The 20,341-nt window shown below is 45.5% G+C and overlaps 14 non-coding genes and 2 pseudogenes across 14 annotated transcripts; all 16 read left to right on the top strand.

Moving 5' to 3' along the window:
* Nucleotides 1–1,073: 1,073 nt before the first annotated feature.
* Nucleotides 1,074–1,264, top strand: LOC141242667 (U2 spliceosomal RNA). The gene has a single exon (XR_012307064.1). It is a non-coding gene; the product is annotated as a U2 spliceosomal RNA (small nuclear RNA).
* Nucleotides 1,265–2,379: 1,115 nt separating this feature from the next.
* Nucleotides 2,380–2,570, top strand: LOC141242566 (U2 spliceosomal RNA). The gene has a single exon (XR_012306970.1). It is a non-coding gene; the product is annotated as a U2 spliceosomal RNA (small nuclear RNA).
* A 1,115-nt stretch (nucleotides 2,571–3,685) lies between these two features.
* Nucleotides 3,686–3,876, top strand: LOC141242567 (U2 spliceosomal RNA). The gene has a single exon (XR_012306971.1). It is a non-coding gene; the product is annotated as a U2 spliceosomal RNA (small nuclear RNA).
* Nucleotides 3,877–4,991: 1,115 nt separating this feature from the next.
* LOC141242568 (U2 spliceosomal RNA) lies at nucleotides 4,992–5,182 on the top strand. Its single transcript, XR_012306972.1, has one exon. It is a non-coding gene; the product is annotated as a U2 spliceosomal RNA (small nuclear RNA).
* A 1,113-nt stretch (nucleotides 5,183–6,295) lies between these two features.
* On the top strand, nucleotides 6,296–6,387 carry LOC141242744 (U2 spliceosomal RNA; annotated as a pseudogene).
* Nucleotides 6,388–7,178: 791 nt separating this feature from the next.
* Nucleotides 7,179–7,362, top strand: LOC141242702 (U2 spliceosomal RNA). Its single transcript, XR_012307097.1, has one exon. It is a non-coding gene; the product is annotated as a U2 spliceosomal RNA (small nuclear RNA).
* Nucleotides 7,363–8,477: 1,115 nt separating this feature from the next.
* On the top strand, nucleotides 8,478–8,569 carry LOC141242745 (U2 spliceosomal RNA; annotated as a pseudogene).
* A 791-nt stretch (nucleotides 8,570–9,360) lies between these two features.
* On the top strand, nucleotides 9,361–9,544 carry LOC141242703 (U2 spliceosomal RNA). The gene has a single exon (XR_012307098.1). It is a non-coding gene; the product is annotated as a U2 spliceosomal RNA (small nuclear RNA).
* Nucleotides 9,545–10,659: 1,115 nt separating this feature from the next.
* Nucleotides 10,660–10,850, top strand: LOC141242569 (U2 spliceosomal RNA). The gene has a single exon (XR_012306973.1). It is a non-coding gene; the product is annotated as a U2 spliceosomal RNA (small nuclear RNA).
* Nucleotides 10,851–11,965: 1,115 nt separating this feature from the next.
* On the top strand, nucleotides 11,966–12,156 carry LOC141242570 (U2 spliceosomal RNA). Its single transcript, XR_012306974.1, has one exon. It is a non-coding gene; the product is annotated as a U2 spliceosomal RNA (small nuclear RNA).
* Nucleotides 12,157–13,271: 1,115 nt separating this feature from the next.
* Nucleotides 13,272–13,462, top strand: LOC141242571 (U2 spliceosomal RNA). The gene has a single exon (XR_012306975.1). It is a non-coding gene; the product is annotated as a U2 spliceosomal RNA (small nuclear RNA).
* A 1,118-nt stretch (nucleotides 13,463–14,580) lies between these two features.
* Nucleotides 14,581–14,771, top strand: LOC141242572 (U2 spliceosomal RNA). The gene has a single exon (XR_012306976.1). It is a non-coding gene; the product is annotated as a U2 spliceosomal RNA (small nuclear RNA).
* A 1,118-nt stretch (nucleotides 14,772–15,889) lies between these two features.
* LOC141242573 (U2 spliceosomal RNA) lies at nucleotides 15,890–16,080 on the top strand. The gene has a single exon (XR_012306977.1). It is a non-coding gene; the product is annotated as a U2 spliceosomal RNA (small nuclear RNA).
* A 1,118-nt stretch (nucleotides 16,081–17,198) lies between these two features.
* LOC141242575 (U2 spliceosomal RNA) lies at nucleotides 17,199–17,389 on the top strand. The gene has a single exon (XR_012306979.1). It is a non-coding gene; the product is annotated as a U2 spliceosomal RNA (small nuclear RNA).
* A 1,115-nt stretch (nucleotides 17,390–18,504) lies between these two features.
* LOC141242576 (U2 spliceosomal RNA) lies at nucleotides 18,505–18,695 on the top strand. Its single transcript, XR_012306980.1, has one exon. It is a non-coding gene; the product is annotated as a U2 spliceosomal RNA (small nuclear RNA).
* A 1,115-nt stretch (nucleotides 18,696–19,810) lies between these two features.
* Nucleotides 19,811–20,001, top strand: LOC141242577 (U2 spliceosomal RNA). Its single transcript, XR_012306981.1, has one exon. It is a non-coding gene; the product is annotated as a U2 spliceosomal RNA (small nuclear RNA).
* Nucleotides 20,002–20,341: the final 340 nt, after the last annotated feature.

Genomic DNA, 20,341 nt, shown 5'->3' on the forward strand with positions numbered 1-20,341 from the left:
TTTTTTGTTCATTTTGCTTGTTTGTCGGATTTGGGGATGGACTCTTTGGTTTTGCTTTTCTTCTCCTCATTGGATTTTTCATGTTCAAAGTTGCAGAAGCCAGATTACAAGCTCATTTTGGTTCAACTTCAGCAACTGTGCATTGCATTGCCATGTAATGTAATGCAATGCTATCTATCTAGCTCTCCCTCTATACTTCCTTTTGGATAAACAGACATATTAGGCAAGCATATTGGAGCTTTCACCTAAATAACTACAGGTGGTGAGATAAGCTGCACAATATAATTGACCTTTCAGTATATTGTTGCACACACACCATCTATTTAGCAAATGCCCTTGTTATCAACAGCAGCCTTTTAAACTCACCTGAGCTAACAGGTATGTGCGCTGGTTACTCTGCTGCGCTTAAAATTTCTTTTTTGGTTTGCTACAATGCCTTTTCTGAAACGTTGTCTCCTTCTGCTGGAACACTGACTTCTTTCATTTAATGCCTGCAGACTATAAAAGAGAACCCAACCCAAAAAGTTTGGTTGATTAGTCTGTGGCATTCTGTTAAACTGTTGCTTATGGCGGTCTCTGTGAGCTTCTCAGCGACATTCAGCCAGCCAGGTATCCTGCCTGCAGTAGATGGAATGTGGCAATGGAACGCTGGCTGCGCGTGTCATAATAGGCTCTGAGCCTTTATATACCTGTGCACAGCAGCAGCCACCTTCAGTCTGCTGCTGGACAGCCAGCAGCAGCAGCAGCAGGAGAGGTATGTAATCAGGAGCCCTCCTGCTAAGGGTAGACAGCTGCTCGTTCCACCCCACCCCCCGCCTTAATTGGTTCTCCTCCCTTCCAACGGTGTTGAGGCGGGTGGGAACAGCAGGGGGTGAAGGTGCTGTGTTTAAAGAGGTGGAGTTATGCAGATCTAAAACGCGTGGATTGCAGCAGCAGCAAGCCGAAAAGTGCAGTCATGTAAGGGATCTAGAGGTTGACAACATGTCTTCTTAACGGGAGTCCAGGAGCTCATCTCCACAAATGGACTTTTCAGGATCCTTGGGTGGCTCCGTAGTTTGAAACCAATTCTGGTTATCGCTTCTCGGCCTTTTGGCTAAGATCAAGTGTAGTATCTGTTCTTATCAGTTTAATATCTGATACGTCCCCTATCTGGGGACCATATATTAAATGGATTTTTAGAACAGGGAGATGGAAAACGAGCTTGCTCAGTCCACTCCACGCATTGACCTGGTATTGCAGTATCTCCAGGACCGGTGCACCCCTTCTTTAATGCAGTTTCTAAAATCAGAAAGAATTGAATTCAATGTTTTTTGTTCATTTTGCTTGTTTGTCGGATTTGGGGATGGACTCTTTGGCTTTGCTTTTCTTCTCCTCATTGGATTTTTCATGTTCAAAGTTGCAGAAGCCAGATTACAAGCTCATTTTGGTTCAACTTCAGCAACTGTGCATTGCATTGCCATGTAATGTGATGCAATGCTATCTTTCTAGCTCTCCCTTTTTACTTCCTTTTGGATAAACAGACATATTAGGCAAGCATTTTGGAGCTTTCACCTAAATAACTACAGGTGGTGAGATAAGCTGCACAATATAATTGACCTTTCAGTATATTGTTGCACACACACCATCTATTTAGCAAATGCCCTTGTTATCAACAGCAGCCTTTTAAACTCACCTGAGCTAACAGGTATGTGCGCTGGTTACTCTGCTGCGCTTAAAATGTCTTTTTTGGTTTGCTACAATGCCTTTTCTGAAACGTTGTCTCCTTCTGCTGGAACACTGACTTCTTTCATTTAATGCCTGCAGACTATAAAAGAGAACCCAACCCAAAAAGTTTGGTTGATTAGTCTGTGGCATTCTGTTAAACTGTTGCTTATGGCGGTCTCTGTGAGCTTCTCAGCGACATTCAGCCAGCCAGGTATCCTGCCTGCAGTAGATGGAATGTGGCAATGGAACGCTGGCTGCGCGTGTCATAATAGGCTCTGAGCCTTTATATACCTGTGCACAGCAGCAGCCACCTTCAGTCTGCTGCTGGACAGCCAGCAGCAGCAGCAGCAGGAGAGGTATGTAATCAGGAGCCCTCCTGCTAAGGGTAGACAGCTGCTCGTTCCACCCCACCCCCCGCCTTAATTGGTTCTCCTCCCTTCCAACGGTGTTGAGGCGGGTGGGAACAGCAGGGGGTGAAGGTGCTGTGTTTAAAGAGGTGGAGTTATGCAGATCTAAAACGCGTGGATTGCAGCAGCAGCAAGCCGAAAAGTGCAGGCATGTAAGGGATCTAGAGGTTGACAACATGTCTTCTTAACGGGAGTCCAGGAGCTCATCTCCACAAATGGACTTTTCAGGATCCTTGGGTGGCTCCGTAGTTTGAAACCAATTCTGGTTATCGCTTCTCGGCCTTTTGGCTAAGATCAAGTGTAGTATCTGTTCTTATCAGTTTAATATCTGATACGTCCCCTATCTGGGGACCATATATTAAATGGATTTTTAGAACAGGGAGATGGAAAAAGAGCTTGCTCTGTCCACTCCACGCATTGACCTGGTATTGCAGTATCTCCAGGACCGGTGCACCCCTTCTTTAATGCAGTTTCTAAAATCAGAAAGAATTGAATTCAATGTTTTTTGTTCATTTTGCTTGTTTGTCGGATTTGGGGATGGACTCTTTGGCTTTGCTTTTCTTCTCCTCATTGGATTTTTCATGTTCAAAGTTGCAGAAGCCAGATTACAAGCTCATTTTGGTTCAACTTCAGCAACTGTGCATTGCATTGCCATGTAATGTGATGCAATGCTATCTTTCTAGCTCTCCCTTTTTACTTCCTTTTGGATAAACAGACATATTAGGCAAGCATTTTGGAGCTTTCACCTAAATAACTACAGGTGGTGAGATAAGCTGCACAATATAATTGACCTTTCAGTATATTGTTGCACACACACCATCTATTTAGCAAATGCCCTTGTTATCAACAGCAGCCTTTTAAACTCACCTGAGCTAACAGGTATGTGCGCTGGTTACTCTGCTGCGCTTAAAATGTCTTTTTTGGTTTGCTACAATGCCTTTTCTGAAACGTTGTCTCCTTCTGCTGGAACACTGACTTCTTTCATTTAATGCCTGCAGACTATAAAAGAGAACCCAACCCAAAAAGTTTGGTTGATTAGTCTGTGGCATTCTGTTAAACTGTTGCTTATGGCGGTCTCTGTGAGCTTCTCAGCGACATTCAGCCAGCCAGGTATCCTGCCTGCAGTAGATGGAATGTGGCAATGGAACGCTGGCTGCGCGTGTCATAATAGGCTCTGAGCCTTTATATACCTGTGCACAGCAGCAGCCACCTTCAGTCTGCTGCTGGACAGCCAGCAGCAGCAGCAGCAGGAGAGGTATGTAATCAGGAGCCCTCCTGCTAAGGGTAGACAGCTGCTCGTTCCACCCCACCCCCCGCCTTAATTGGTTCTCCTCCCTTCCAACGGTGTTGAGGCGGGTGGGAACAGCAGGGGGTGAAGGTGCTGTGTTTAAAGAGGTGGAGTTATGCAGATCTAAAACGCGTGGATTGCAGCAGCAGCAAGCCGAAAAGTGCAGGCATGTAAGGGATCTAGAGGTTGACAACATGTCTTCTTAACGGGAGTCCAGGAGCTCATCTCCACAAATGGACTTTTCAGGATCCTTGGGTGGCTCCGTAGTTTGAAACCAATTCTGGTTATCGCTTCTCGGCCTTTTGGCTAAGATCAAGTGTAGTATCTGTTCTTATCAGTTTAATATCTGATACGTCCCCTATCTGGGGACCATATATTAAATGGATTTTTAGAACAGGGAGATGGAAAAAGAGCTTGCTCTGTCCACTCCACGCATTGACCTGGTATTGCAGTATCTCCAGGACCGGTGCACCCCTTCTTTAATGCAGTTTCTAAAATCAGAAAGAATTGAATTCAATGTTTTTTGTTCATTTTGCTTGTTTGTCGGATTTGGGGATGGACTCTTTGGCTTTGCTTTTCTTCTCCTCATTGGATTTTTCATGTTCAAAGTTGCAGAAGCCAGATTACAAGCTCATTTTGGTTCAACTTCAGCAACTGTGCATTGCATTGCCATGTAATGTGATGCAATGCTATCTTTCTAGCTCTCCCTTTTTACTTCCTTTTGGATAAACAGACATATTAGGCAAGCATTTTGGAGCTTTCACCTAAATAACTACAGGTGGTGAGATAAGCTGCACAATATAATTGACCTTTCAGTATATTGTTGCACACACACCATCTATTTAGCAAATGCCCTTGTTATCAACAGCAGCCTTTTAAACTCACCTGAGCTAACAGGTATGTGCGCTGGTTACTCTGCTGCGCTTAAAATGTCTTTTTTGGTTTGCTACAATGCCTTTTCTGAAACGTTGTCTCCTTCTGCTGGAACACTGACTTCTTTCATTTAATGCCTGCAGACTATAAAAGAGAACCCAACCCAAAAAGTTTGGTTGATTAGTCTGTGGCATTCTGTTAAACTGTTGCTTATGGCGGTCTCTGTGAGCTTCTCAGCGACATTCAGCCAGCCAGGTATCCTGCCTGCAGTAGATGGAATGTGGCAATGGAACGCTGGCTGCGCGTGTCATAATAGGCTCTGAGCCTTTATATACCTGTGCACAGCAGCAGCCACCTTCAGTCTGCTGCTGGACAGCCAGCAGCAGCAGCAGCAGGAGAGGTATGTAATCAGGAGCCCTCCTGCTAAGGGTAGACAGCTGCTCGTTCCACCCCACCCCCCGCCTTAATTGGTTCTCCTCCCTTCCAACGGTGTTGAGGCGGGTGGGAACAGCAGGGGGTGAAGGTGCTGTGTTTAAAGAGGTGGAGTTATGCAGATCTAAAACGCGTGGATTGCAGCAGCAGCAAGCCGAAAAGTGCAGGCATGTAAGGGATCTAGAGGTTGACAACATGTCTTCTTAACGGGAGTCCAGGAGCTCATCTCCACAAATGGACTTTTCAGGATCCTTGGGTGGCTCCGTAGTTTGAAACCAATTCTGGTTATCGCTTCTCGGCCTTTTGGCTAAGATCAAGTGTAGTATCTGTTCTTATCAGTTTAATATCTGATACGTCCCCTATCTGGGGACCATATATTAAATGGATTTTTAGAACAGGGAGATGGAAAAAGAGCTTGCTCTGTCCACTCCACGCATTGACCTGGTATTGCAGTATCTCCAGGACCGGTGCACCCCTTCTTTAATGCAGTTTCTAAAATCAGAAAGAATTGAATTCAATGTTTTTTGTTCATTTTGCTTGTTTGTCGGATTTGGGGATGGACTCTTTGGCTTTGCTTTTCTTCTCCTCATTGGATTTTTCATGTTCAAAGTTGCAGAAGCCAGATTACAAGCTCATTTTGGTTCAACTTCAGCAACTGTGCATTGCATTGCCATGTAATGTGATGCAATGCTATCTTTCTAGCTCTCCCTTTTTACTTCCTTTTGGATAAACAGACATATTAGGCAAGCATTTTGGAGCTTTCACCTAAATAACTACAGGTGGTGAGATAAGCTGCACAATATAATTGACCTTTCAGTATATTGTTGCACACACACCATCTATTTAGCAAATGCCCTTGTTATCAACAGCAGCCTTTTAAACTCACCTGAGCTAACAGGTATGTGCGCTGGTTACTCTGCTGCGCTTAAAATTTCTTTTTTGGTTTGCTACAATGCCTTTTCTGAAACGTTGTCTCCTTCTGCTGGAACACTGACTTCTTTCATTTAATGCCTGCAGACTATAAAAGAGAACCCAACCCAAAAAGTTTGGTTGATTAGTCTGTGGCATTCTGTTAAACTGTTGCTTATGGCGGTCTCTGTGAGCTTCTCAGCGACATTCAGCCAGCCAGGTATCCTGCCTGCGAGTAGATGGAATGTGGCAATGGAACGCTGGCTGCGCGTGTCATAATAGGCTCTGAGCCTTTATATACCTGTGCACAGCAGCAGCCACCTTCAGTCTGCTGCTGGACAGCCAGCAGCAGCAGCAGGAGAGGTATGTAATCAGGAGCCCTCCTGCTAAGGGTAGACAGCTGCTCGTTCCACCCCACCCCCCGCCTTAATTGGTTCTCCTCCCTTCCAACGGTGTTGAGGCGGGTGGGAACAGCAGGGGGTGAAGGTGCTGTGTTTAAAGAGGTGGAGTTATGCAGATCTAAAACGCGTGGATTGCAGCAGCAGCAAGCCGAAAAGTGCAGGCATGTAAGGGATCTAGAGGTTGACAACATGTCTTCTTAACGGGAGTCCAGGAGCTCATCTCCACAAATGGACTTTTCAGGATCCTTGGGTGGCTCCGTAGTTTGAAACCAATTCTGGTTATCGCTTCTCGGCCTTTTGGCTAAGATCAAGTGTAGTATCTTTCGAAAAGGCGGTTTTGGATGTTGGCCGCCCTAGTAGATTGATACATTATGCACACTGGGGTTTAGGCGCTTGTTAGTACGCCAGGTGGCTAATATAGTCATCTGGTGGAAAGCATGGCCCCCCAGGATCGACGCCATTGGGTCGGGGAAGATCGAAAGCCCGAAGTGTGAAGTGCCCCAGGAGTGGTGACCCTGGGGTGCCTCAACTCACTGGGATTGGGAACCCCACTTGAGTTTAAGGCACATTTGCACTAGCACTTCAATATTTCTTTCTTCACACACACCCTTATTCCGGGCCTTCTGGCCTTAGGATGGGGAATTTTTCAACTCCCGGTCGAAGGTCCGGGCAGTATTATACTGTGAAACCTTCACTATTTATTTAATTTTTTTGTCACTGTGTGTCCACTTTTTCACGTGTGTCCACGTCCTTACTAGGATTTTGTCGGGATGCGGTTCCCTTACGGGTTCCTCTCTTGGCAGGTCTAGGGGGGGAGTGTGTGGCCATCAGGTTCCGCTCCCCCCTGAACCCCCCTGGCTCTCCTCTTTCTGGAGGAGAGCGTTGTTGGCTCCCCTCTTCCGGGAGGGGAGCACAGTCTTTGGCTCCCAGTGCCTTGCTCGGGTGAGAACTCGGGCAGGTGCTGGGGGTAAGATTGGGTCGCCTCTGGCTCCGGCTGGAGGTGGCTATTTGTCCCTGTTCCTCGCTGTGGCCTTCTGGCTCGGAGGGACGGGGAATGGTTTGGGGGACCCTTCTCCTTTTGGAGAGGGTTTCAAGAAGACCAGCATCCTAGTGCACTTTTTTTGTGGCACTTGTCACTTTTTTAAGCGCACTCGGGTTTTGTACACGAATTCGGGCTTTCGATAAAAAAAAAAAATCTGTTCTTATCAGTTTAATATCTGATACGTCCCCTATCTGGGGACCATATATTAAATGGATTTTTAGAACAGGGAGATGGAAAAAGAGCTTGCTCTGTCCACTCCACGCATTGACCTGGTATTGCAGTATCTCCAGGACCGGTGCACCCCTTCTTTAATGCAGTTTCTAAAATCAGAAAGAATTGAATTCAATGTTTTTTGTTCATTTTGCTTGTTTGTCGGATTTGGGGATGGACTCTTTGGCTTTGCTTTTCTTCTCCTCATTGGATTTTTCATGTTCAAAGTTGCAGAAGCCAGATTACAAGCTCATTTTGGTTCAACTTCAGCAACTGTGCATTGCATTGCCATGTAATGTGATGCAATGCTATCTTTCTAGCTCTCCCTTTTTACTTCCTTTTGGATAAACAGACATATTAGGCAAGCATTTTGGAGCTTTCACCTAAATAACTACAGGTGGTGAGATAAGCTGCACAATATAATTGACCTTTCAGTATATTGTTGCACACACACCATCTATTTAGCAAATGCCCTTGTTATCAACAGCAGCCTTTTAAACTCACCTGAGCTAACAGGTATGTGCGCTGGTTACTCTGCTGCGCTTAAAATTTCTTTTTTGGTTTGCTACAATGCCTTTTCTGAAACGTTGTCTCCTTCTGCTGGAACACTGACTTCTTTCATTTAATGCCTGCAGACTATAAAAGAGAAACCAACCCAAAAAGTTTGGTTGATTAGTCTGTGGCATTCTGTTAAACTGTTGCTTATGGCGGTCTCTGTGAGCTTCTCAGCGACATTCAGCCAGCCAGGTATCCTGCCTGCAGTAGATGGAATGTGGCAATGGAACGCTGGCTGCGCGTGTCATAATAGGCTCTGAGCCTTTATATACCTGTGCACAGCAGCAGCCACCTTCAGTCTGCTGCTGGACAGCCAGCAGCAGCAGCAGCAGGAGAGGTATGTAATCAGGAGCCCTCCTGCTAAGGGTAGACAGCTGCTCGTTCCACCCCACCCCCCGCCTTAATTGGTTCTCCTCCCTTCCAACGGTGTTGAGGCGGGTGGGAACAGCAGGGGGTGAAGGTGCTGTGTTTAAAGAGGTGGAGTTATGCAGATCTAAAACGCGTGGATTGCAGCAGCAGCAAGCCGAAAAGTGCAGGCATGTAAGGGATCTAGAGGTTGACAACATGTCTTCTTAACGGGAGTCCAGGAGCTCATCTCCACAAATGGACTTTTCAGGATCCTTGGGTGGCTCCGTAGTTTGAAACCAATTCTGGTTATCGCTTCTCGGCCTTTTGGCTAAGATCAAGTGTAGTATCTTTCGAAAAGGCGGTTTTGGATGTTGGCCGCCCTAGTAGATTGATACATTATGCACACTGGGGTTTAGGCGCTTGTTAGTACGCCAGGTGGCTAATATAGTCATCTGGTGGAAAGCATGGCCCCCCAGGATCGACGCCATCGGGTCGGGGAAGATCGAAAGCCCGAAGTGTGAAGTGCCCCAGGAGTGGTGACCCTGGGGTGCCTCAACTCACTGGGATTGGGAACCCCACTTGAGTTTAAGGCACATTTGCACTAGCACTTCAATATTTCTTTCTTCACACACACCCTTATTCCGGGCCTTCTGGCCTTAGGATGGGGAATTTTTCAATTCCCGGTCGAAGGTCCGGGCAGTATTATACTGTGAAACCTTCACTATTTATTTAATTTTTTTGTCACTGTGTGTCCACTTTTTCACGTGTGTCCACGTCCTTACTAGGATTTTGTCGGGATGCGGTTCCCTTACGGGTTCCTCTCTTGGCAGGTCTAGGGGGGGAGTGTGTGGCCATCAGGTTCCGCTCCCCCCTGAACCCCCCTGGCTCTCCTCTTTCTGGAGGAGAGCGTTGTTGGCTCCCCTCTTCCGGGAGGGGAGCACAGTCTTTGGCTCCCAGTGCCTTGCTCGGGTGAGAACTCGGGCAGGTGCTGGGGGTAAGATTGGGTCGCCTCTGGCTCCGGCTGGAGGTGGCTATTTGTCCCTGTTCCTCGCTGTGGCCTTCTGGCTCGGAGGGACGGGGAATGGTTTGGGGGACCCTTCTCCTTTTGGAGAGGGTTTCAAGAAGACCAGCATCCTAGTGCACTTTTTTTGTGGCACTTGTCACTTTTTTAAGCGCACTCGGGTTTTGTACACGAATTCGGGCTTTCGATAAAAAAAAAAAATCTGTTCTTATCAGTTTAATATCTGATACGTCCCCTATCTGGGGACCATATATTAAATGGATTTTTAGAACAGGGAGATGGAAAAAGAGCTTGCTCTGTCCACTCCACGCATTGACCTGGTATTGCAGTATCTCCAGGACCGGTGCACCCCTTCTTTAATGCAGTTTCTAAAATCAGAAAGAATTGAATTCAATGTTTTTTGTTCATTTTGCTTGTTTGTCGGATTTGGGGATGGACTCTTTGGCTTTGCTTTTCTTCTCCTCATTGGATTTTTCATGTTCAAAGTTGCAGAAGCCAGATTACAAGCTCATTTTGGTTCAACTTCAGCAACTGTGCATTGCATTGCCATGTAATGTGATGCAATGCTATCTTTCTAGCTCTCCCTTTTTACTTCCTTTTGGATAAACAGACATATTAGGCAAGCATTTTGGAGCTTTCACCTAAATAACTACAGGTGGTGAGATAAGCTGCACAATATAATTGACCTTTCAGTATATTGTTGCACACACACCATCTATTTAGCAAATGCCCTTGTTATCAACAGCAGCCTTTTAAACTCACCTGAGCTAACAGGTATGTGCGCTGGTTACTCTGCTGCGCTTAAAATTTCTTTTTTGGTTTGCTACAATGCCTTTTCTGAAACGTTGTCTCCTTCTGCTGGAACACTGACTTCTTTCATTTAATGCCTGCAGACTATAAAAGAGAACCCAACCCAAAAAGTTTGGTTGATTAGTCTGTGGCATTCTGTTAAACTGTTGCTTATGGCGGTCTCTGTGAGCTTCTCAGCGACATTCAGCCAGCCAGGTATCCTGCCTGCAGTAGATGGAATGTGGCAATGGAACGCTGGCTGCGCGTGTCATAATAGGCTCTGAGCCTTTATATACCTGTGCACAGCAGCAGCCACCTTCAGTCTGCTGCTGGACAGCCAGCAGCAGCAGCAGCAGGAGAGGTATGTAATCAGGAGCCCTCCTGCTAAGGGTAGACAGCTGCTCGTACCACCCCACCCCCCGCCTTAATTGGTTCTCCTCCCTTCCAACGGTGTTGAGGCGGGTGGGAACAGCAGGGGGTGAAGGTGCTGTGTTTAAAGAGGTGGAGTTATGCAGATCTAAAACGCGTGGATTGCAGCAGCAGCAAGCCGAAAAGTGCAGGCATGTAAGGGATCTAGAGGTTGACAACATGTCTTCTTAACGGGAGTCCAGGAGCTCATCTCCACAAATGGACTTTTTAGGATCCTTGGGTGGCTCCGTAGTTTGAAACCAATTCTGGTTATCGCTTCTCGGCCTTTTGGCTAAGATCAAGTGTAGTATCTGTTCTTATCAGTTTAATATCTGATACGTCCCCTATCTGGGGACCATATATTAAATGGATTTTTAGAACAGGGAGATGGAAAAAGAGCTTGCTCTGTCCACTCCACGCATTGACCTGGTATTGCAGTATCTCCAGGACCGGTGCACCCCTTCTTTAATGCAGTTTCTAAAATCAGAAAGAATTGAATTCAATGTTTTTTGTTCATTTTGCTTGTTTGTCGGATTTTGGGATGGACTCTTTGGCTCTGCTTTTCTTCTCCTCATTGGATTTTTCATGTTCAAAGTTGCAGAAGCCAGATTACAAGCTCATTTTGGTTCAACTTCAGCAACTGTGCATTGCATTGCCATGTAATGTGATGCAATGCTATCTTTCTAGCTCTCCCTTTTTACTTCCTTTTGGATAAACAGACATATTAGGCAAGCATTTTGGAGCTTTCACCTAAATAACTACAGGTGGTGAGATAAGCTGCACAATATAATTGACCTTTCAGTATATTGTTGCACACACACCATCTATTTAGCAAATGCCCTTGTTATCAACAGCAGCCTTTTAAACTCACCTGAGCTAACAGGTATGTGCGCTGGTTACTCTGCTGCGCTTAAAATTTCTTTTTTGGTTTGCTACAATGCCTTTTCTGAAACGTTGTCTCCTTCTGCTGGAACACTGACTTCTTTCATTTAATGCCTGCAGACTATAAAAGAGAACCCAACCCAAAAAGTTTGGTTGATTAGTCTGTGGCATTCTGTTAAACTGTTGCTTATGGCGGTCTCTGTGAGCTTCTCAGCGACATTCAGCCAGCCAGGTATCCTGCCTGCAGTAGATGGAATGTGGCAATGGAACGCTGGCTGCGCGTGTCATAATAGGCTCTGAGCCTTTATATACCTGTGCACAGCAGCAGCCACCTTCAGTCTGCTGCTGGACAGCCAGCAGCAGCAGCAGCAGGAGAGGTATGTAATCAGGAGCCCTCCTGCTAAGGGTAGACAGCTGCTCGTTCCACCCCACCCCCCGCCTTAATTGGTTCTCCTCCCTTCCAACGGTGTTGAGGCGGGTGGGAACAGCAGGGGGTGAAGGTGCTGTGTTTAAAGAGGTGGAGTTATGCAGATCTAAAACGCGTGGATTGCAGCAGCAGCAAGCCGAAAAGTGCAGGCATGTAAGGGATCTAGAGGTTGACAACATGTCTTCTTAACGGGAGTCCAGGAGCTCATCTCCACAAATGGACTTTTTAGGATCCTTGGGTGGCTCCGTAGTTTGAAACCAATTCTGGTTATCGCTTCTCGGCCTTTTGGCTAAGATCAAGTGTAGTATCTGTTCTTATCAGTTTAATATCTGATACGTCCCCTATCTGGGGACCATATATTAAATGGATTTTTAGAACAGGGAGATGGAAAAAGAGCTTGCTCTGTCCACTCCACGCATTGACCTGGTATTGCAGTATCTCCAGGACCGGTGCACCCCTTCTTTAATGCAGTTTCTAAAATCAGAAAGAATTGAATTCAATGTTTTTTGTTCATTTTGCTTGTTTGTCGGATTTTGGGATGGACTCTTTGGCTCTGCTTTTCTTCTCCTCATTGGATTTTTCATGTTCAAAGTTGCAGAAGCCAGATTACAAGCTCATTTTGGTTCAACTTCAGCAACTGTGCATTGCATTGCCATGTAATGTGATGCAATGCTATCTTTCTAGCTCTCCCTTTTTACTTCCTTTTGGATAAACAGACATATTAGGCAAGCATTTTGGAGCTTTCACCTAAATAACTACAGGTGGTGAGATAAGCTGCACAATATAATTGACCTTTCAGTATATTGTTGCACACACACCATCTATTTAGCAAATGCCCTTGTTATCAACAGCAGCCTTTTAAACTCACCTGAGCTAACAGGTATGTGCGCTGGTTACTCTGCTGCGCTTAAAATTTCTTTTTTGGTTTGCTACAATGCCTTTTCTGAAACGTTGTCTCCTTCTGCTGGAACACTGACTTCTTTCATTTAATGCCTGCAGACTATAAAAGAGAACCCAACCCAAAAAGTTTGGTTGATTAGTCTGTGGCATTCTGTTAAACTGTTGCTTATGGCGGTCTCTGTGAGCTTCTCAGCGACATTCAGCCAGCCAGGTATCCTGCCTGCAGTAGATGGAATGTGGCAATGGAACGCTGGCTGCGCGTGTCATAATAGGCTCTGAGCCTTTATATACCTGTGCACAGCAGCAGCCACCTTCAGTCTGCTGCTGGACAGCCAGCAGCAGCAGCAGCAGGAGAGGTATGTAATCAGGAGCCCTCCTGCTAAGGGTAGACAGCTGCTCGTTCCACCCCACCCCCCGCCTTAATTGGTTCTCCTCCCTTCCAACGGTGTTGAGGCGGGTGGGAACAGCAGGGGGTGAAGGTGCTGTGTTTAAAGAGGTGGAGTTATGCAGATCTAAAACGCGTGGATTGCAGCAGCAGCAAGCCGAAAAGTGCAGGCATGTAAGGGATCTAGAGGTTGACAACATGTCTTCTTAACGGGAGTCCAGGAGCTCATCTCCACAAATGGACTTTTTAGGATCCTTGGGTGGCTCCGTAGTTTGAAACCAATTCTGGTTATCGCTTCTCGGCCTTTTGGCTAAGATCAAGTGTAGTATCTGTTCTTATCAGTTTAATATCTGATACGTCCCCTATCTGGGGACCATATATTAAATGGATTTTTAGAACAGGGAGATGGAAAAAGAGCTTGCTCTGTCCACTCCACGCATTGACCTGGTATTGCAGTATCTCCAGGACCGGTGCACCCCTTCTTTAATGCAGTTTCTAAAATCAGAAAGAATTGAATTCAATGTTTTTTGTTCATTTTGCTTGTTTGTCGGATTTTGGGATGGACTCTTTGGCTCTGCTTTTCTTCTCCTCATTGGATTTTTCATGTTCAAAGTTGCAGAAGCCAGATTACAAGCTCATTTTGGTTCAACTTCAGCAACTGTGCATTGCATTACCATGTAATGTGATGCAATGCTATCTTTCTAGCTCTCCCTTTTTACTTCCTTTTGGATAAACAGACATATTAGGCAAGCATTTTGGAGCTTTCACCTAAATAACTACAGGTGGTGAGATAAGCTGCACAATATAATTGACCTTTCAGTATATTGTTGCACACACACCATCTATTTAGCAAATGCCCTTGTTATCAACAGCAGCCTTTTAAACTCACCTGAGCTAACAGGTATGTGCGCTGGTTACTCTGCTGCGCTTAAAATTTCTTTTTTGGTTTGCTACAATGCCTTTTCTGAAACGTTGTCTCCTTCTGCTGGAACACTGACTTCTTTCATTTAATGCCTGCAGACTATAAAAGAGAACCCAACCCAAAAAGTTTGGTTGATTAGTCTGTGGCATTCTGTTAAACTGTTGCTTATGGCGGTCTCTGTGAGCTTCTCAGCGACATTCAGCCAGCCAGGTATCCTGCCTGCAGTAGATGGAATGTGGCAATGGAACTCTGGCTGCGCATGTCATAATAGGCTCTGAGCCTTTATATACCTGTGCACAGCAGCAGCCACCTTCAGTCTGCTGCTGGACAGCCAGCAGCAGCAGCAGCAGCAGGAGAGGTATGTAATCAGGAGCCCTCCTGCTAAGGGTAGACAGCTGCTCGTTCCACCCCACCCCCCGCCTTAATTGGTTCTCCTCCCTTCCAACGGTGTTGAGGCGGGTGGGAACAGCAGGGGGTGAAGGTGCTGTGTTTAAAGAGGTGGAGTTATGCAGATCTAAAACGCGTGGATTGCAGCAGCAGCAAGCCGAAAAGTGCAGGCATGTAAGGGATCTAGAGGTTGACAACATGTCTTCTTAACGGGAGTCCAGGAGCTCATCTCCACAAATGGACTTTTTAGGATCCTTGGGTGGCTCCGTAGTTTGAAACCAATTCTGGTTATCGCTTCTCGGCCTTTTGGCTAAGATCAAGTGTAGTATCTGTTCTTATCAGTTTAATATCTGATACGTCCCCTATCTGGGGACCATATATTAAATGGATTTTTAGAACAGGGAGATGGAAAAAGAGCTTGCTCTGTCCACTCCACGCATTGACCTGGTATTGCAGTATCTCCAGGACCGGTGCACCCCTTCTTTAATGCAGTTTCTAAAATCAGAAAGAATTGAATTCAATGTTTTTTGTTCATTTTGCTTGTTTGTCGGATTTTGGGATGGACTCTTTGGCTCTGCTTTTCTTCTCCTCATTGGATTTTTCATGTTCAAAGTTGCAGAAGCCAGATTACAAGCTCATTTTGGTTCAACTTCAGCAACTGTGCATTGCATTGCCATGTAATGTGATGCAATGCTATCTTTCTAGCTCTCCCTTTTTACTTCCTTTTGGATAAACAGACATATTAGGCAAGCATTTTGGAGCTTTCACCTAAATAACTACAGGTGGTGAGATAAGCAGCACAATATAATTGACCTTTCAGTATATTGTTGCACACACACCATCTATTTAGCAAATGCCCTTGTTATCAACAGCAGCCTTTTAAACTCACCTGAGCTAACAGGTATGTGCGCTGGTTACTCTGCTGCGCTTAAAATTTATTTTTTGGTTTGCTACAATGCCTTTTCTGAAACGTTGTCTCCTTCTGCTGGAACACTGACTTCTTTCATTTAATGCCTGCAGACTATAAAAGAGAACCCAACCCAAAAAGTTTGGTTGATTAGTCTGTGGCATTCTGTTAAACTGTTGCTTATGGCGGTCTCTGTGAGCTTCTCAGCGACATTCAGCCAGCCAGGTATCCTGCCTGCAGTAGATGGAATGTGGCAATGGAACGCTGGCTGCGCGTGTCATAATAGGCTCTGAGCCTTTATATACCTGTGCACAGCAGCAGCCACCTTCAGTCTGCTGCTGGACAGCCAGCAGCAGCAGCAGCAGCAGGAGAGGTATGTAATCAGGAGCCCTCCTGCTAAGGGTAGACAGCTGCTCGTTCCACCCCACCCCCCGCCTTAATTGGTTCTCCTCCCTTCCAACGGTGTTGAGGCGGGTGGGAACAGCAGGGGGTGAAGGTGCTGTGTTTAAAGAGGTGGAGTTATGCAGATCTAAAACGCGTGGATTGCAGCAGCAGCAAGCCGAAAAGTGCAGGCATGTAAGGGATCTAGAGGTTGACAACATGTCTTCTTAACGGGAGTCCAGGAGCTCATCTCCACAAATGGACTTTTTAGGATCCTTGGGTGGCTCCGTAGTTTGAAACCAATTCTGGTTATCGCTTCTCGGCCTTTTGGCTAAGATCAAGTGTAGTATCTGTTCTTATCAGTTTAATATCTGATACGTCCCCTATCTGGGGACCATATATTAAATGGATTTTTAGAACAGGGAGATGGAAAAAGAGCTTGCTCTGTCCACTCCACGCATTGACCTGGTATTGCAGTATCTCCAGGACCGGTGCACCCCTTCTTTAATGCAGTTTCTAAAATCAGAAAGAATTGAATTCAATGTTTTTTGTTCATTTTGCTTGTTTGTCGGATTTTGGGATGGACTCTTTGGCTCTGCTTTTCTTCTCCTCATTGGATTTTTCATGTTCAAAGTTGCAGAAGCCAGATTACAAGCTCATTTTGGTTCAACTTCAGCAACTGTGCATTGCATTGCCATGTAATGTGATGCAATGCTATCTTTCTAGCTCTCCCTTTTTACTTCCTTTTGGATAAACAGACATATTAGGCAAGCATTTTGGAGCTTTCACCTAAATAACTACAGGTGGTGAGATAAGCAGCACAATATAATTGACCTTTCAGTATATTGTTGCACACACACCATCTATTTAGCAAATGCCCTTGTTATCAACAGCAGCCTTTTAAACTCACCTGAGCTAACAGGTATGTGCGCTGGTTACTCTGCTGCGCTTAAAATTTATTTTTTGGTTTGCTACAATGCCTTTTCTGAAACGTTGTCTCCTTCTGCTGGAACACTGACTTCTTTCATTTAATGCCTGCAGACTATAAAAGAGAACCCAACCCAAAAAGTTTGGTTGATTAGTCTGTGGCATTCTGTTAAACTGTTGCTTATGGCGGTCTCTGTGAGCTTCTCAGCGACATTCAGCCAGCCAGGTATCCTGCCTGCAGTAGATGGAATGTGGCAATGGAACGCTGGCTGCGCGTGTCATAATAGGCTCTGAGCCTTTATATACCTGTGCACAGCAGCAGCCACCTTCAGTCTGCTGCTGGACAGCCAGCAGCAGCAGCAGCAGCAGGAGAGGTATGTAATCAGGAGCCCTCCTGCTAAGGGTAGACAGCTGCTCGTTCCACCCCACCCCCCGCCTTAATTGGTTCTCCTCCCTTCCAACGGTGTTGAGGCGGGTGGGAACAGCAGGGGGTGAAGGTGCTGTGTTTAAAGAGGTGGAGTTATGCAGATCTAAAACGCGTGGATTGCAGCAGCAGCAAGCCGAAAAGTGCAGGCATGTAAGGGATCTAGAGGTTGACAACATGTCTTCTTAACGGGAGTCCAGGAGCTCATCTCCACAAATGGACTTTTTAGGATCCTTGGGTGGCTCCGTAGTTTGAAACCAATTCTGGTTATCGCTTCTCGGCCTTTTGGCTAAGATCAAGTGTAGTATCTGTTCTTATCAGTTTAATATCTGATACGTCCCCTATCTGGGGACCATATATTAAATGGATTTTTAGAACAGGGAGATGGAAAAAGAGCTTGCTCTGTCCACTCCACGCATTGACCTGGTATTGCAGTATCTCCAGGACCGGTGCACCCCTTCTTTAATGCAGTTTCTAAAATCAGAAAGAATTGAATTCAATGTTTTTTGTTCATTTTGCTTGTTTGTCGGATTTTGGGATGGACTCTTTGGCTCTGCTTTTCTTCTCCTCATTGGATTTTTCATGTTCAAAGTTGCAGAAGCCAGATTACAAGCTCATTTTGGTTCAACTTCAGCAACTGTGCATTGCATTGCCATGTAATGTGATGCAATGCTATCTTTCTAGCTCTCCCTTTTTACTTCCTTTTGGATAAACAGACATATTAGGCAAGCATTTTGGAGCTTTCACCCAAATAACTACAGGTGGTGAGATAAGCTGCACAATATAATTGACCTTTCAGTATATTGTTGCACACACACCATCTATTTAGCAAATGCCCTTGTTATCAACAGCAGCCTTTTAAACTCACCTGAGCTAACAGGTATGTGCGCTGGTTACTCTGCTGCGCTTAAAATTTCTTTTTTGGTTTGCTACAATGCCTTTTCTGAAACGTTGTCTCCTTCTGCTGGAACACTGACTTCTTTCATTTAATGCCTGCAGACTATAAAAGAGAACCCAACCCAAAAAGTTTGGTTGATTAGTCTGTGGCATTCTGTTAAACTGTTGCTTATGGCGGTCTCTGTGAGCTTCTCAGCGACATTCAGCCAGCCAGGTATCCTGCCTGCAGTAGATGGAATGTGGCAATGGAACGCTGGCTGCGCGTGTCATAATAGGCTCTGAGCCTTTATATACCTGTGCACAGCAGCAGCCACCTTCAGTCTGCTGCTGGACAGCCAGCAGCAGCAGCAGCAGGAGAGGTATGTAATCAAGAGCCCTCCTGCTAAGGGTAGACAGCTGCTCGTTCCACCCCACCCCCCGCCTTAATTGGTTCTCCTCCCTTCCAATGGTGTTGAGGCGGGTGGGAACAGCAGGGGGTGAAGGTGCTGTGTTTAAAGAGGTGGAGTTATGCAGATCTAAAACGCGTGGATTGCAGCAGCAGCAAGCCGAAAAGTGCAGGCATGTAAGGGATCTAGAGGTTGACAACATGTCTTCTTAACGGGAGTCCAGGAGCTCATCTCCACAAATGGACTTTTTAGGATCCTTGGGTGGCTCCGTAGTTTGAAACCAATTCTGGTTATCGCTTCTCGGCCTTTTGGCTAAGATCAAGTGTAGTATCTGTTCTTATCAGTTTAATATCTGATACGTCCCCTATCTGGGGACCATATATTAAATGGATTTTTAGAACAGGGAGATGGAAAAAGAGCTTGCTCTGTCCACTCCACGCATTGACCTGGTATTGCAGTATCTCCAGGACCGGTGCACCCCTTCTTTAATGCAGTTTCTAAAATCAGAAAGAATTGAATTCAATGTTTTTTGTTCATTTTGCTTGTTTGTCGGATTTTGGGATGGACTCTTTGGCTCTGCTTTTCTTCTCCTCATTGGATTTTTCATGTTCAAAGTTGCAGAAGCCAGATTACAAGCTCATTTTGGTTCAACTTCAGCAACTGTGCATTGCATTGCCATGTAATGTGATGCAATGCTATCTTTCTAGCTCTCCCTTTTTACTTCCTTTTGGATAAACAGACATATTAGGCAAGCATTTTGGAGCTTTCACCTAAATAACTACAGGTGGTGAGATAAGCTGCACAATATAATTGACCTTTCAGTATATTGTTGCACACACACCATCTATTTAGCAAATGCCCTTGTTATCAACAGCAGCCTTTTAAACTCACCTGAGCTAACAGGTATGTGCGCTGGTTACTCTGCTGCGCTTAAAATTTCTTTTTTGGTTTGCTACAATGCCTTTTCTGAAACGTTGTCTCCTTCTGCTGGAACACTGACTTCTTTCATTTAATGCCTGCAGACTATAAAAGAGAACCCAACCCAAAAAGTTTGGTTGATTAGTCTGTGGCATTCTGTTAAACTGTTGCTTATGGCGGTCTCTGTGAGCTTCTCAGCGACATTCAGCCAGCCAGGTATCCTGCCTGCAGTAGATGGAATGTGGCAATGGAACGCTGGCTGCGCGTGTCATAATAGGCTCTGAGCCTTTATATACCTGTGCACAGCAGCAGCCACCTTCAGTCTGCTGCTGGACAGCCAGCAGCAGCAGCAGCAGGAGAGGTATGTAATCAGGAGCCCTCCTGCTAAGGGTAGACAGCTGCTCGTTCCACCCCACCCCCCGCCTTAATTGGTTCTCCTCCCTTCCAACGGTGTTGAGGCGGGTGGGAACAGCAGGGGGTGAAGGTGCTGTGTTTAAAGAGGTGGAGTTATGCAGATCTAAAACGCGTGGATTGCAGCAGCAGCAAGCCGAAAAGTGCAGGCATGTAAGGGATCTAGAGGTTGACAACATGTCTTCTTAACGGGAGTCCAGGAGCTCATCTCCACAAATGGACTTTTTAGGATCCTTGGGTGGCTCCGTAGTTTGAAACCAATTCTGGTTATCGCTTCTCGGCCTTTTGGCTAAGATCAAGTGTAGTATCTGTTCTTATCAGTTTAATATCTGATACGTCCCCTATCTGGGGACCATATATTAAATGGATTTTTAGAACAGGGAGATGGAAAAAGAGCTTGCTCTGTCCACTCCACGCATTGACCTGGTATTGCAGTATCTCCAGGACCGGTGCACCCCTTCTTTAATGCAGTTTCTAAAATCAGAAAGAATTGAATTCAATGTTTTTTGTTCATTTTGCTTGTTTGTCGGATTTTGGGATGGACTCTTTGGCTCTGCTTTTCTTCTCCTCATTGGATTTTTCATGTTCAAAGTTGCAGAAGCCAGATTACAAGCTCATTTTGGTTCAACTTCAGCAACTGTGCATTGCATTGCCATGTAATGTGATGCAATGCTATCTTTCTAGCTCTCCCTTTTTACTTCCTTTTGGATAAACAGACATATTAGGCAAGCATTTTGGAGCTTTCACCTAAATAACTACAGGTGGTGAGATAAGCTGCACAATATAATTGACCTTTCAGT

Source organism: Phyllobates terribilis, unplaced genomic scaffold (genome assembly GCF_046119375.1).
Source record: "Phyllobates terribilis strain yellow unplaced genomic scaffold, ASM4611937v1 Scaffold_1049__1_contigs__length_452226, whole genome shotgun sequence".
NCBI classification, from domain to species: Eukaryota; Metazoa; Chordata; class Amphibia; order Anura; family Dendrobatidae; genus Phyllobates; species Phyllobates terribilis.